A 15,009-nucleotide genomic window follows, 5' to 3' on the forward strand; every position below is an offset into this window, starting at 1 on the left:
CTGTTGGTGGCTTATCTGTGTCTGCACGCTGTGCACACACCACTGTCCTTTATTTATGAGCTATAATGAGAAAAGAAACAGACCTTGCTGGGAAGAAGCAGTTGGAATGGTCCTGATGAGTTTACTGAGTCCCAAGGGATATATGGCAGATGGAATCTCAAGAAGACTGCATCCTGCAGAGTGGTGGTTTAAATGAGCAGTGGCCTGCATAGGTTCCTGTACTTGACACAAGCTAGAGTTGTTTGAAGAGAAAGAATCTGTTGAGACAATGTCTCCACCAGATTAGATGGTGGTCAAACCTGTGGGGCATTTTCCTGATTAAGGACTGAGACACAAGACATTGTGGGTGGTACCACCACTGGGCGGGTGGTCCTGGGTTGTGTAAGAAAGCAGGCTGAGCAAGCCATGGGGGATAAGCCAGTAAGCAGTGTTCCTAGTGGCTATTGCTTCAGTTCCTACCACTAAGTCTCTTCATCCGGTTCTTGTCCTAACTTCTCTCAGCAATGGAGGGAGACCTGAAAGTTGTAAGATGAAGTAAGCCCTTTCCGCAATGAGCTGCTTTTGGTCTTGGTGTTTTCTCACAGCAATGGAAACCTAACTGAGACAGGATAATAACCTAAAAAGAAGGCCTTTGCTGTCAGTTAAATCTTAACTAATGGTGAGAGTTGGTGGTGAGTCTTCACACACGTGATGATGATGGTTAGGGTGATTTGGAGCGAAGGTTCTCTACCTGTGGGTCGCAACGCCTTTGGGGGGGGGTCAAATGACCCTTTTGCAAGGATCACACATCAGATATCCGACTTATCAGATGTTTACATTACAATTCATGACAGTAACAAAATTACAGTCTTGAAGTAGCAATGATGATCAAATTTTGTTTGGGGGTCACTACAACATGAGGAATTATGTTACAGAGTTGAAGCATTAGAAAGGTTGAGAAGCACTAATTTAGTTGATAGTTTCCTATATGGCATTTACATTTTTTTTTCTACTCAGTGTTCCTTCTTTAGACAATCATAGCCAGAGATTTGGGAGAAACTACCATCCTCCCAATTCTTGAGCCACAATGGCCATTCAACATGAAACCATGATTTGGCACACTCAGTTTTGCATCCTATGTCCTAGTGGCATGGAAAGCAAGACTTTGCATGACTTTCTTTGACATCGTGACAGTACTGAGTCCAACTCTAGAGCCCCTACCCAGACCATGTGTATGTTGGTCACTGGTTAAGACAAGATTTCATTTTCTATTCAGGTATCAACTCACACAGTGGTGGTTTGAAGGAAAGGTAACCCCTCAGCTTGTGGTGTTATTTAGGGAGGTTTAGGAAGTGTAGCCTTGCTGGAGAAAGTACATTACTGGAGGCAGGCTTTGAGAGTTTAAAGCAGTGATTTTTCAACCTTCCTAATGCTGCAAGTCTTTAATACAGTTCCTCTTGTTGAGGTGAACTCCAACCATAAAATTATTTTCATTGCTATTTTATAGCTGTAATTGTCCTACTGTTATGAATTGTAATGTAAATATCTGTGTTTTCCAACGGTCTTAGGTGACCCCTATGAAAGGATCATTTGCCCCTCAAAGGGGTCATGACCAACCAACAGGTTGAGAACTCCCTTAGAACCTCACACAACTTCCAATTTGCTCTCTCTGCTTCATGCTTACAGGTAAAGATGTGATCTCTCAGCTTCCTGCTGATTGCTGCTATGGTTTCCATGGAAACATAAGCCAAAATAAATTTTTTAGTCTATAAGTTGGTTTTGGTCATGTGTTTTATCAGCGCAATAGAAATGCAACAAACACATACCGAGAGTTGATTTGTACTAATATCATAAAGGACATCTTCAAATCTTAGTGGGCTGTGATGTGGTTCAGTGCTAGAGCACTTGTCTAGCTGATATAGGGGGGCGGGGTCTTAATTCCAGTACTACTGAAATAAGTGGGGACACACACACACACACACACACACAGCCATACCATTCTTCTAGGAATAAGATGCTTCCACACAATGAGGCATGTGATAACATCTATAACCTACAGATTCTCGCAGGAATTTTTTTTTTACTTTTACAGCGTACTTCTTTACTACTTTTAGAAAAACCAGTCAGTGTTTTTTTTTTTTTTCCATCTTCTTTCCAGCTGTGGCTCTGGAATTGTGATGCTCTGGCATCTGGGAAGAGATTTTGCTTACGAGTTTGGAAGAGCACTGTGCAGGATAAAACAGAGGGAAATCAGCACGAGATCAGCAAAGCTCTCCAGTTAGAAGGTGTCTCTCATCACTCAGAGTAGGAAAGGCTGCGTCTGCCGACGACCTACCTACTCTGTGACTCAGAAAGTCAGATGATCAGGCTGCATTTTTGTTAAATGGGCTCACCATGTCCTCAAATTGTGACATGACACTTTTCACCCCATCTGTACTTTCCATGGACATCCCATTCCAGGTAAATGCCAGTAATGGTTTAAGTGTTTCACCATCAGCTGGCAAAGATTACTGTTACTCCATTGTTTAGTAGGAATTAGATCTTCAACTTCTCTCAAAACTTTGCTGTCAAGCTGGATTCGGTTACAGATAGCAGAAAATAAAGCATTTTAGGCAGAAAATGATTTAAATCGAAGAATAAGATCTTTACAAGAGACATTAAAAGATATGCAAGCCTAGAGTCTAGCTTATACCCCAGAATAATTATAGAGAGATTCTATAATGTTGGCCCACAGTGGAAGTTGCTATTTTAACCACAGTTAGGCAAGCGTGGAATCTGAAAGTTGTCTTTAGGACGGTTGACCTTGCTCTGTGGGTTTAACTGTAACCCAAGTCATGGCAGATTCACTCTAGAGCTCCAGAGTCAGTCTCAACAGGCTTTGCTCTATGCTTTAGACGCACCACACTACCAAATATCTCCTAAGACCACTCCTACATTGGAAACCCCAGCTCCTCCAGTGTAGCAATAAAGTCAGCAGAAACTGGCGGGCAGCCTCTGTCTTACTTCATTCGCGAATTGTGTATACTTGATATAATTACAGTGCCCAGTTCTTGATATGTTAGTGTCAGGCAAGCCCAAGAGGACTAGATCATAGCATCCCCTGCTTGCTTGTGCTTCAGGAATGTCCACATGGGTGCCACATCCGCCCCAAGGTTTCAAGACAAAATCCAAACAAGCTTGAAGCAAATAATCTCACTTATCCTTGGACTTTTACGAAATGTGGTTTTTGGAAACTGCCTGCTTACAAAATGTGGGCCTGATTCTAAATGATATAGATGTAACAAATATCTGTCTGACTAATGTTTTAAATTTTGATTTGTTCGCATAAATATTTTTAATTTGTATTAGTTGAAAACGAAAGCATTCTGGTTTGATACAATGATTCTCCAAAATAAGAAATACTAAAATGCCTTAATATGTGCAAGAGGAAAATAGAGAAATGAGATTATAGACATCTTTGACCTATTTATAAATGGGTCAACATCACTACAAATGTTGGATCAGATCTTTACAATCTCCTGTGACAGCTGATCAATATTTAGATGAGGAAAGGCATCGTTTTAAACTACTTTTGCTGATGTTTTTGGTTGGAAAAGATAACACAAGTATCCAATGGATTATAATAAACAGGAGAGGAGAAACTAAATCTTTGGTGATTGGACTTAGAATCTAATGAATGTACAATATAAAGGTTTACTTAAAAATTCTTCACTGTGGGATAACCCTTCTCTATGTTATGAGTATATGTTGTTCTCATTGGGTGTTAATAAAAGCTGCTTTGGCCTATAGCAAGGCAGAATATAGCTAGGCAAGAAAGCCAAACTCAAAACAAAGGAAAAGAAGGGCAGAGTCGACAGAGATGCAAGCCAGCAGCCTAAGAAACAAGATGTCAGCAGACCAGTAAAAACCACGGCCATGTGGCAATATATAGATTAATAGAAATGGGATAGTTTACTCCTGATTTGGACCTTGAGATTTCAGTCCGGTGCTCCAATGTGGTTCTCTGTCTCTGTCTCCTTTCATCGCCTGATGAAGTTTAATATTCAGGAGAAATATTCAGGATTTTCTTTGGGTTCTCCTTCTTATTTAGCTTCTCTAAGAACCCAACTTATAGGTTCAATGTCCTTTATTTATGGCTAGAAACCAAATATGAGTGAGAACATTCCATGTTCCTCTTTTTGGGTCTGGCTTACCTCACTCAGGATGGTGTTTTCTATTTCCATCCATTTGCCTGCAAACTTCAAGAAGTCCTTGTTTTTTACTGCTGAGTAGTACTCTAATATGTATATATTCCATACTTTCTTCATCCATTCTTCAATTGAAGGGCATCTAGGTTGTTTCCAGGTTCTGGCTATTACAAACAATGCTGCTATAAACATAGTAGAGCATATACGTTTGTTGTGTGATAAGGCCTCTCTTGGGTATATTCCCAAGAGTGGTATTGCTGGGTCCATGGGTAGGTTGATCCCAAATTTCCTGAGAAACCTCCACACTGCTTTCCAGAGTGGTTGCACAAGTTTGCATTCCCACCAGCAATGGATGAGTGTACCCCTTTCTCCACAACCTCTCCAGCAAAGGCTATCATTGGTGTTTTTTATTTTTGCCATTCTGACAGGTGTAAGATGGTATCTTAAAGTTGTCTTGATTTGCATTTCCCTGATCGCTAAGGAAGTTGAGCATGACCTTAGGTGTCTTTTGGCCATTTGAACTTCTTCTGTTGAGAGATCTCTGTTCAACTCAGTGCCCCATTTTATAATTGGGTTGATTAGCCTTTTACGGTCTAGTTTCTTGAGTTCTTTATATATTTTGGAGATCAGACCTTTGTCAGTTGAAGGAGAGAGAGCACAAGCAAGGAACTTAGGACTGGGAGGGGTGCACCCATACACTGAGACAATGGGGATCGGGAACTCACCAAGGCCAGCTGGCCTGGGTCTGAAAAAGCCTGGGTCAAAACTGGTCTCGCTGAACATAGCGGACAAGGAGGACTACTGAGACCTCAAGAACAATGGCAACGGGTTTTTGATTCTACTGGACCTAGTGGTTTTGTGGGAGCCTAGGCAGTTTCGTGGATGCTCACCTTACTAGACCTGGATGGAGGTGGGTGGTCCTTGGACTTCCCACAGGGCAGAGAACCCTGATTGCTTTTTGGGCTGACGAGGGAGGGGGGCTTGGTTGGGGGAGGGGGAGGGAAAGGGGAGGCGGTGGTGGGGAAGAGACAGAAATGTTTAATAAATAAATAAATAAATTAAAAAAAAATTAAAAGTAAAAAAAAAAAAAAAAGAAATGGGATAGTTTAAATGTAAGAGTTAGTTAGCAGCAAGCCTGAACTATAGGCCAAACAGTTCGTAATTAATATAAGCTTCTGTGTGACTATTTAGTAGCAGCTGCAGGATGGCGCAGAAGAGAAAAGCCTCCATTTGCAATTATTCTTCTTAATAATTTCTCCTCTTTGCATTTGGGCATATGCACACTAACACTTTAGAGATAAAACAAATCATCCAAAAATAATTATTTAATTTACTTATTCGAGTTTAGAAAAATGGTTTAGTGATCAAGAGTGCCTACTACTTTACAGAGTACCAGCCCCCTCTGGCCTCTTCCAGAACCTGCACACACATGGCACACACATACACAAACATATACACAGAGACACAGACATGCACACCTAGATACACACACACACACACACACACAAATAATAATATACCTAAAATTAACTCTTGCACTTAGAACACCCCCGTAACTGATTGGTTTACATTCATATTCTACATGTCAAAATACAGTGATGTCTTAGAAAACACAGAGAGGAAAGTCAGTTGCAACTCAAATTTCATGAAAGAGGAGGTTTGAAGCCAACAACTTGGGACTGTGGGCTCAAAACTGTGCCTGTCCATGCTGCTCAGATGAGCTCTGGTCCTGTGACCCTCCGGTCTCTAAACTTAACCCCGTTCCTCAGAGCTTTGTGGTTGTTTTCAGGAGAAGTGTATCTCTAGGGAACTCACTCCCTTTCACACTCCTTAGCATGCTCTGAGTGTGATCCTGGCACATAACTCAGATCCTAATTAAGTGTTGTCACTGAGATGAAAACAGGAAAAATGAAGCTAGAGAAAAATAGTTACAAGAAAAAGAGTACAAGCATCAAACGAAGGGAATTCAGCGTTCAATTTAAACCAAACACACCCTGTGTGTTTTGGATCTGCCAAGTGGATCTATCAATAAATCTCTTGCAGTATATGGAGCTGAACTATCACCAGTTTTCCAACAGACTGGTGTCTCCACCCAGATACTCTTTCCAGAACTATAGTTATTGAGTCAAAGCCTTGGCCATTCTAAGGAAATTCCACAAGTAACAATTGCCGTTCTTGGGGAAAAAAAAAAAAAAACCTGTTCATACTAAGTTAAAGCCTAGGGTTCTTTTTGTTGTTGACTTAAAAATACATTTCTAATATATGTTTTAGGTTTATTGCTCCCTGGGACAGCATATTATTAAATATAAAGTGAAGAGAGAGCTAAAATAAGTAAGTAAAGTGAGTGATAACACTACAGGTCAAGACACTATAGAACTATAATTTAAATGTGAGTGGGTGGCTGTCCCCGTGTGAACTATTCTCAAGTAGTGAAACCATTTGGAGCCTTGACAGGTCTCCTGATAGTGGAAAATGCCTGAAGACACATAGTGTACCTTGAATATAAGCCACAGGACTTAGTATGTTTTTTGCATACTTTTCTTATTCTTCATCTCTTTATAATAGCTAACACAGTCCTTTCAAATGATCCCTCCACAATTTCTTCATGCCTCATCCTCTTGTGTCTAGACCTGCCTTCTAGCGGAAACCCACCCTTTGTGGGCTATCCTGGTGGAGCACATAACACTCTTGTAAAAGACCCAAGCTCAGTTCCCGTCACGCACGTTTTTTGGTTCAGAGAAGCCTGTCATTACAGTTTACTCGAGTCTGTCACACTCTTCTAAACTCTGCAGAAACCTCCGCGCATGGACATACACGCACACAGACACTTTTAAAAAGAACCCCTTCCCAGCCACCGTGACTTTCCTTCTTGCGTGCAGCACTTTTCAAGTTTATTCTCATCCTCTGCTTTGATTTTTACAGAAATATTATCCCATCTTTCAAAGTCTATCTGGAAATTCCAACCAGAAAGAACTCTTTTTCTTGGAAGGAAACAGAGGTTAAAAAAAAAAAGATTGTGGCCATTTGGAAAATCAATACTACTCTTTCTGTTACCCTTTGTTCCCCTAGATTGTTTTACATTTTTTCCTAGGAATATGTTGTATGTCTTTGTGCAACCTATAGGCACACTCACCACTCTTGCCTCTCCCTCTTCCTCCCCTTTCTTCTCCTCCTCCTCCATCCATGCCAGGCAAGTTTCTCAGCAGCTACCTGGACTGTACACTATGCCTATATCAGTCTCATTTTCTCCTAGGAAATCAGGAAGGTAAGACACCAGCATGAGAATTCTAATCCCACTCACCCAGGATTCTTATTTCCATAGCAAGGAGGCAGAGAAAATTTGCAGAACTCTCTCTACTACATGGGGGAGGGAGTGACCACTAGACAACCTCTCTGTAGCAACACAGACCAGGAAGTGTGATGTAATTCAAAGCACTCAAGTTTGGGAAACTTGGGAACGGCTCACAAAATGTATCCACCCATCCCAGGTATGGCAAATGAGGAGGTTGAACACTAAAAGATGATAGTGGAGGTCAATACGGAATAGGGTTTAACATAAGCTCCAGAAAAGGGAGAAGAAAATTCCACTATGAAGGGCTTCAGTCGGCTTTGCCTCACACTTACTCCTCAAGGCCTATGCAGATATAAGGCTTCGAGTCTGTTCAACTGCCCCTGAAGAACAGCTACTGGTCTTTTTGTCCATTTCAGCCTCATTTACTACAGAACACTAGATATTCTTAAGGACAGGACTACAGTGGAAGCTTGCCAACTGTTTTCTTGGGTTTCAGACTTGCAGAATTATTTTTATTATTATTATTTTTGCTTTATAAATAATACCATTCAAAATTTCCACCTCCTCCTCTCCTCCCATTTCCTTCCCACTCCCCCACTCACGCCTCCCTCCCCGTCCAGTCCTAATAGAGGGCAGGGTACCCTGCCCTGTGGGAAGTCCAAGGTCCTCCCCTCTCCATCTAGGAAGGTGTGCATCCAAACAGACTAGGATCCCCAAAAGCCAGTACATGCAATAGAATCAAATCCCAGAACAATTATCATTGGCTTCTCAGTCAGCCCCCATTGTCAGCCACATTCAAAGAGTCCGGTTTGATCACATGCTCATTCAGTCCCAGTCCAGCTGGCCTTAGTGAGCTCCCATTAGATCAGTTCCACCGTCTCAGTGGGTGGACGAACCCCTCGTGGTCCTGACTTCCTTACTCAGCTTCTCCCCTTTCTGTTCTTCAACTGGACCAGAATTCTTTAGGGTCAATCCTTCCCTGACTCCCACGATTCTAAGCCTGAGTCACAGTCTGTTGCCCCCTAGAGGATGACTCATCTGGGTGGTTTTCTGTGGAAATCCTTAAGCAGGGCTTCACCTACTCACTGTTAAAAACTAGACAACTGAACCCCAGGGAGCCCACGTCCAGCCACGTACTCACTCTGACGGACCAAGGAACGGCAACCATGGAAAGGAAAGTGTTTTGTGTCTTTCATTCCACTAGACCTACAGAGAACATTTTTCTGTCTGCAAGTCATTGACTAACCACTCCCAGAACAGCATTTCTTGGGCTCCTTCCTCATGAGGCACCTACCACAGATTGATCTCCCAGTGGCAAGGAGCCTGAACCAGAAAAATATCCAAAACTGGTTCGATTCCAAGTCTCTCAGTAGGAGCTATGTTCCGAAGGCATTAAACTTTTCAATGGGAAACAAAATAGTACCTTGCAGGAACACACAGTACACTGGCCTTTCTCTCAGGAGCTAGAGTCTAAATTATGGTGGAAAAATTCAAAGAAATAGAAGCCTGGTGAGTGGGTTAAAAATAAAGCCCATCACTCAGCATCATCGGTAAATGTTTTAGAGTTCTTGGACAGGCAGAACCTCACACCATACTGTGTAAATCAAGGCCTTCATGGAAGAAACTCTGTTCTCAAAATTGATGTTCTGCCTTGGTGTATTTATATAATACTCAATATATATTGAGAATTGTCTCCTCAAAGTATTGCCTTTTGTGTTGGGTCATTTTCCCCTTGAAAACTATTATAGTATTAATCTTGAAGGTACGGACTATTTAGTTCTAGACATTATTATACTTTTGACTCCCAAATCTTAAAAAAGCAGTCCCTGGCAGGGAACCCAAATATAAGTTTCAGGCTCAGATGAGACAACTCAATAAACTCATATCAGAGATAACTTATAACAGAAATGATGTGCTCACCAGGAGTAATGTCAAAAACAGAGAGCACATACTTAGCACATAATTATTCTCCAAAAACAAACCATGGCTAGGACTGATCTTTGGTATCAGCCTCCAGTTAATATGAAATAAACACTGAATGCTTAGAAGAGACTTCCATTTTCTTAAAGTAGGATGGCCTAGCTTCTCAGAAGCTATGCTAAAGTATCACATGGAAAACGTATTTTTTGTTTTTGTTTTTGGTTTTTGGAGACAGGGTTTCTCTGTGGCTTTTTTGGAGCCTGTCCTGGAACTAGCTCTGTAGACCAGGCTGGTCTCGAACTCACAGAGATCCGCCTGCCTCTGCCTCCCGAGTGCTGGGATTAAAGGCGTGCACCACCATCGCCCGGCTTTTTATTTTGTTTTTGTTTTTGAAAACGTATTTTTAATGAAAGATGACAATGTAATATATACATGTTTATCAACAGTTTATTCTTTCTATTTTATGTGTATCGGTGTTTTGCCTGCATTTATGCCTGTGTACCATGTGCATGTACTACCTGTAAATGCCAAAAGAGGGTGCCAGTTCCAGGCGGAACTGGAGTTACAGACANGGTCTCGAACTCACAGAGATCCGCCTGCCTCTGCCTCCCGAGTGCTGGGATTAAAGGCGTGCACCACCATCGCCCGGCTTTTTATTTTGTTTTTGTTTTTGAAAACGTATTTTTAATGAAAGATGACAATGTAATATATACATGTTTATCAACAGTTTATTCTTTCTATTTTATGTGTATCGGTGTTTTGCCTGCATTTATGCCTGTGTACCATGTGCATGTACTACCTGTAAATGCCAAAAGAGGGTGCCAGTTCCAGGCGGAACTGGAGTTACAGACAGTTCTTAGCTACCATGTAGGTGCTGGGAACTTAACCTGAGTCTTCTGGACAAGCAACTAATATTCTTAACTGTAGTGATAGGAGCGGCGGGGCTGCGTCCCCGGCACCCGACCGCCTGCATGGCTAGCTTATGCCCGAAATAATTACACGGAAACTGTATTCTTTCAAACACTGCTTGGCCCGTTATCTGTAGCCTCTTATTGGCTAGCTCTTACATATTAATCTAACCCATTTCTAATAATCTGTGTAGCCCACGAGCTGGCTTACCAGGAAAGATCTTAACCTGCGTCTGTCTGGAGTGGGAGAATCATGGTGACCCCTTGACTCAGCTTCTTTCTCCCAGCATTTTGTTCTGTCTACTCCACCTACCTAATTTTCTGTCCTATGAGGGCCAAGGCAGTTTCTTTAATAGTTAACCAATAAAAGCAACAGATAAGATACAAGACCCACCCCCATCATTTCCCCTTTTTCTGTTTAAACAGAAAAGAAAGGCTTTCATTTTAACATAGTAAAATTACATATAGCAAAACAGTTATCAAGCAAGAATTACAGTTACAATATATCTATTTTATCTTTTATCATAACTAAGGAAAACTATAACTATCTATTCATTCTTTAACTCCATCAAATACTCCAGAAGGATATAATATTACCTAAGCAAATAAGAAATAAATGACAGAGACATCTCGCTGCCTGGACAGTCACCCAAAGTTCTTTTGTACCGTTGGGGCATCCATCTTCAGCCTTTAGGCCCATAGTATCCAGCAGACATTTTCATCAAGCAGGAAATTCCAAAGACAGTTCAGTCATTTTCTGCTGTGTCCTGCAGAATGTCTCGCAGACTCCTTCATAAATCAGGAACCCCAAAAGACCATCTCACCTTTAGGCAAGTTCAGCAGTCCTCTTTCTGCGGGTTCTGTGTCCAGTTTATGCAACAGTCCAGGCAAGAGCAGTTTCTTGCCCAAATGGCTAACCAACTCCATAAGGATCCTCTTCAATGCCCATCTTCCTTTTGAAGTAGATTGGTGCTGCCAGGAGCAGATGTGTCTCATTGTCATGAAAAGCCCTAAGTTATTAAAAAATTTAAAATGCCATATTCTGCAGTCTTTGAAAGATATGAAGAATGACTATCTAACTGAAATATATCTCTATATATCTAGAAAATCTAACTAACATGACTACAAGCTTTACTATCATCGATGATTATCCATTAGCAACCTATATTTCCTAATTATACATTACATTTTAAAAATGAACTATAACTACTAAGTGATGTCTCCAGCCCCTTAAAGTAGTATTTTATTTGATAATCCCTTAGTATCTCCAGGATATATTATTTATTTCTTGTAATCATCAACGTGGTAGTGTTAACTTTGATAATATCCACTACTAATCAAGAAATGAGTAAATTGTGCCAATATCTTTTTCACTTATTTACTTCTTTGATCATTGATATAGGGTAATAATAAAAATACATGGATTCACTTTTTAAAAGTTGTTTTAGATTTATTTTGTGTGTATGAATGTTTTGCCTGCATGTATGTTTGTGCACCATATGCATGCCTGGGACTGGCAGAAGTCAGAAGAGGGTGTTAGATCCCTTAGGACTAGAGTGTGGATGGTTGAGAGCCACTATATGGGCCCTGGGAATTGACCCAGGTCTTCTGCAAGGGCAGAGCCATCTTTCCAGTTTCAGTAACTGACTTTCTGGGTTTTTATAGTTTCTACAGCTAGTGATTGGAGTTTCTTTAACTTTTTCTTTGGAATGCTTTAATGAGCACACATTGGAAAAATCCTTATTCGATCGAGGAAACAATTGTCAAAGTAAACAAAGTCTGAAGCAGTAACTTTCAGACTTCCTCTGTGGTTTGCTTGAAAAAAACACAATAAATGACCAGTTAGCGTTTTACAAATGAAAATGTCATCATATAGACTACAGCTGGTGTTGTTCTTAACATGGCTCTGCTACTTTGTAGAACTTTTAAGAGCCATTTCTCAGTGCTCACGAATTCCTTCTCTTTGGAGGCCTTATATTTTAGTGTTAGATCATCGCCAATTATCACCTTTCAGTTCACCATACAATCAAATGTCGTATCCCCAAACAATATTCTAATACAATCCATGCAATAAATATGAAAAAACCTACTTAGTTAAAGGGTTGTTTAGTTCAGAAATAAAACTGAAGTGGCATAGCCCTTGATTTATTTACCATTAAAAAACCTTTCTATAATAAGTTGCATTTGCCTTCTTCTTTCAAATTAAGAAAGATATAGATTGTGGTATATGTAAGTAAATGTCAGGGCACAACAAAAGCCAGATCATTGTGGCCAAACATTGGACGAGATTGCCCACTTACTCCTGCCAAGACCTTGTCATTTTAATGAGATTCATGTTCAAGTTGCTCCAGATCTCTCTGAAGTAGGCACTCACTCTGCCATTGTGGTTAAATCATGTGTATTTACTCCAAAGTGATTAATCCTTCTGTTTCCATGCTGAGACCGCTGAAGGGACTTTGCATTTGACACACTAATGCCAAGGACGTAATACGTGTTCATTAAAACTATGTTGGGCCAGAACAAATGCTTTATGATATATCTCCTTATAAACACGTATTAAGAACAGATATTATACTTGGTGCACAGACTATGTGCAAAGGCAGCCTTGGTTCTCACAGGTGGAAATAAATTGCTGGGTGAGTATATTATTGATAACGTGTTCAGTCTCATAGAGATCACACTTGTGTGGAGAAGATAAGACTTTGAACACATGATTGCAAACGGGAAGATGAGAGCGAGAGTGAGTGAGCCGGACGATGTAAGTAAGAATAGAATCTGTCAGATTAATGTGTGGATTTTACACCAACAGCAATAGAGTACCCCTAAGTTGTCTCTAAACAGAGAAAGACAGATTTTTACTCCATAGCTGGGTTAGTCTCACCACGTAGCCCAGGCTAGAAGCTGCAGAATTGAAGGGGTCATGGAGAACAGCTGAAGCTTATTACTGTGAGAGGCCCATTTAGGCCACTGGTGAAGATACAGTGTCCATTGCAGTGAAGACGCAGGATTTAAGGGATCAGAAAGAAGAAGCTGAAGCTTTGTACCATAACAGGCAGATTCTATAAATAGAAGCCAGAAGAGGCTACTGGCAAAGGAACAGCCTTGCCTGCAGTGGAGATCCCAGCATATTGGAGACACTGGGGCCATGAGACACTCATCAAGGACAGAGTGGGTATGGAGTAGAACTGGCTGAGCCTCTAAGGCAAGCCGTATGTGCTGCTGATGGCAGAGCCAGAGAAATGCAACTGCTTAAGTTCTCTGGAACCCAGAAGATCATGAATAAGTCCAAGATATTGAATACTGAGTTATTTACACTGTTAGAGTTTGGTTTTGCTTTGATCTGATTGTGAATGAGACCAAGTCATTTGTTGAAGTAAGAAAGTATTTCAGTTGTTTTTGATTTTACAAGACCCTACAGTTAAGAGACATTGGACTTAAAATGAGACATTGGACGTTTTAAAGAGACTTAACTTTTAGAGTGTTTGAATTTTTAAAAGTACTGTCACATTTACAGTTATACTGTACTTCATTTTATTAAACCAATATGAGTGACAAATTTTTACAGTGTACAAGAGCATTATCCCATGGCAAGATCTAAATAATAAGTCATTGTCCTGTTGGTTTTATTGTCAGCTTGATATAAACCACAAATCATCTGGAGAATGGGGGACATCAAATTAAGGACTTGTCTAGATCAGATTGGCTTATGGCATGTGGCAATACTAGTTGTTTTTCTATTGTAATAAAATACCAGAACAAGGAAACTTATGCAAGGAATAGCTTATTTGGAGTTGAAGAGGACACAAGCCCATGATGGCAGCACGGATGAATGGAGACAGGATCAGAAAGCGGAGGGCTCACATCTTCAAACCACAGGCACAGACTAGAGAAGGAGCTGGGAATGATAAGGAGGCTTTGAAACCTCAAAATGTGCCCCAAGTAGCATACTTCTTATCAAGGCTATACCTCTTAAAACTACCTGTCTTAGCTACGATTCTATTGCTCTGAAGAAACGCCATAATCAATCAATGTAACTTATAAATGAAGCAGTCCTGCTCACAGCTTCAGAGAATTAGTTCATGCCTACTATGGCAGAAAGCATGGTAGAGACTGGGCTTAGTGTGGGCTTTTGAAACCTCAAAGTCCACTCCCAGTTATACATTTCCTCCAACAAGGCCACACCTCCTAATCCTTCTTAAGCCATCCACACTAGAAACATGAGTTTATGGGGGCCATTCTTATTCAAATCACACTACTCAAATAGATGACCAAGTACTCAAACAGCAGAGCTTCTAGGGAACGTTCGCATTCAAACTACCACAGTGCGAAAGTGCCTTAATTGCTAAAAGAAGGACTGGGTGGCCTATGGACTGGCTGATCCTGAGCTATGTAAGAAAGTAAAGCTCTAAGCATGAGCTGGTGAGTAAGGGAGCCAGAAAGTGAGACAGCAAGCATCATTCTTCCATGGTTTCTGCACTAAGTTCCTGCCCTGACTTCCCTCAAATATTGTGGACCTGCCATTATAAGCCAAATAAATCCCTTTTTTCCCCTTCAGTAGTTTTGGTCAGTGTTTTGTCACAGCAACAGAATGAAACTAGAAGAGACATACTGACTTTTGACAAAATGTGTCTAGAAAAAGAGTAATCTTCACAACAAATAGCATTGGCTCAACTATGTTCATGTAGGGACCATAAGCTTTAACTCTTACCTCTTAATATATATA

This window comes from Alexandromys fortis, unplaced genomic scaffold (assembly GCF_014885135.2).
Source record: "Alexandromys fortis isolate MF-2015 unplaced genomic scaffold, M_Fortis_MF-2015_v1.1 scaffold_60, whole genome shotgun sequence".
NCBI classification, from domain to species: domain Eukaryota; kingdom Metazoa; phylum Chordata; class Mammalia; order Rodentia; family Cricetidae; genus Alexandromys; species Alexandromys fortis.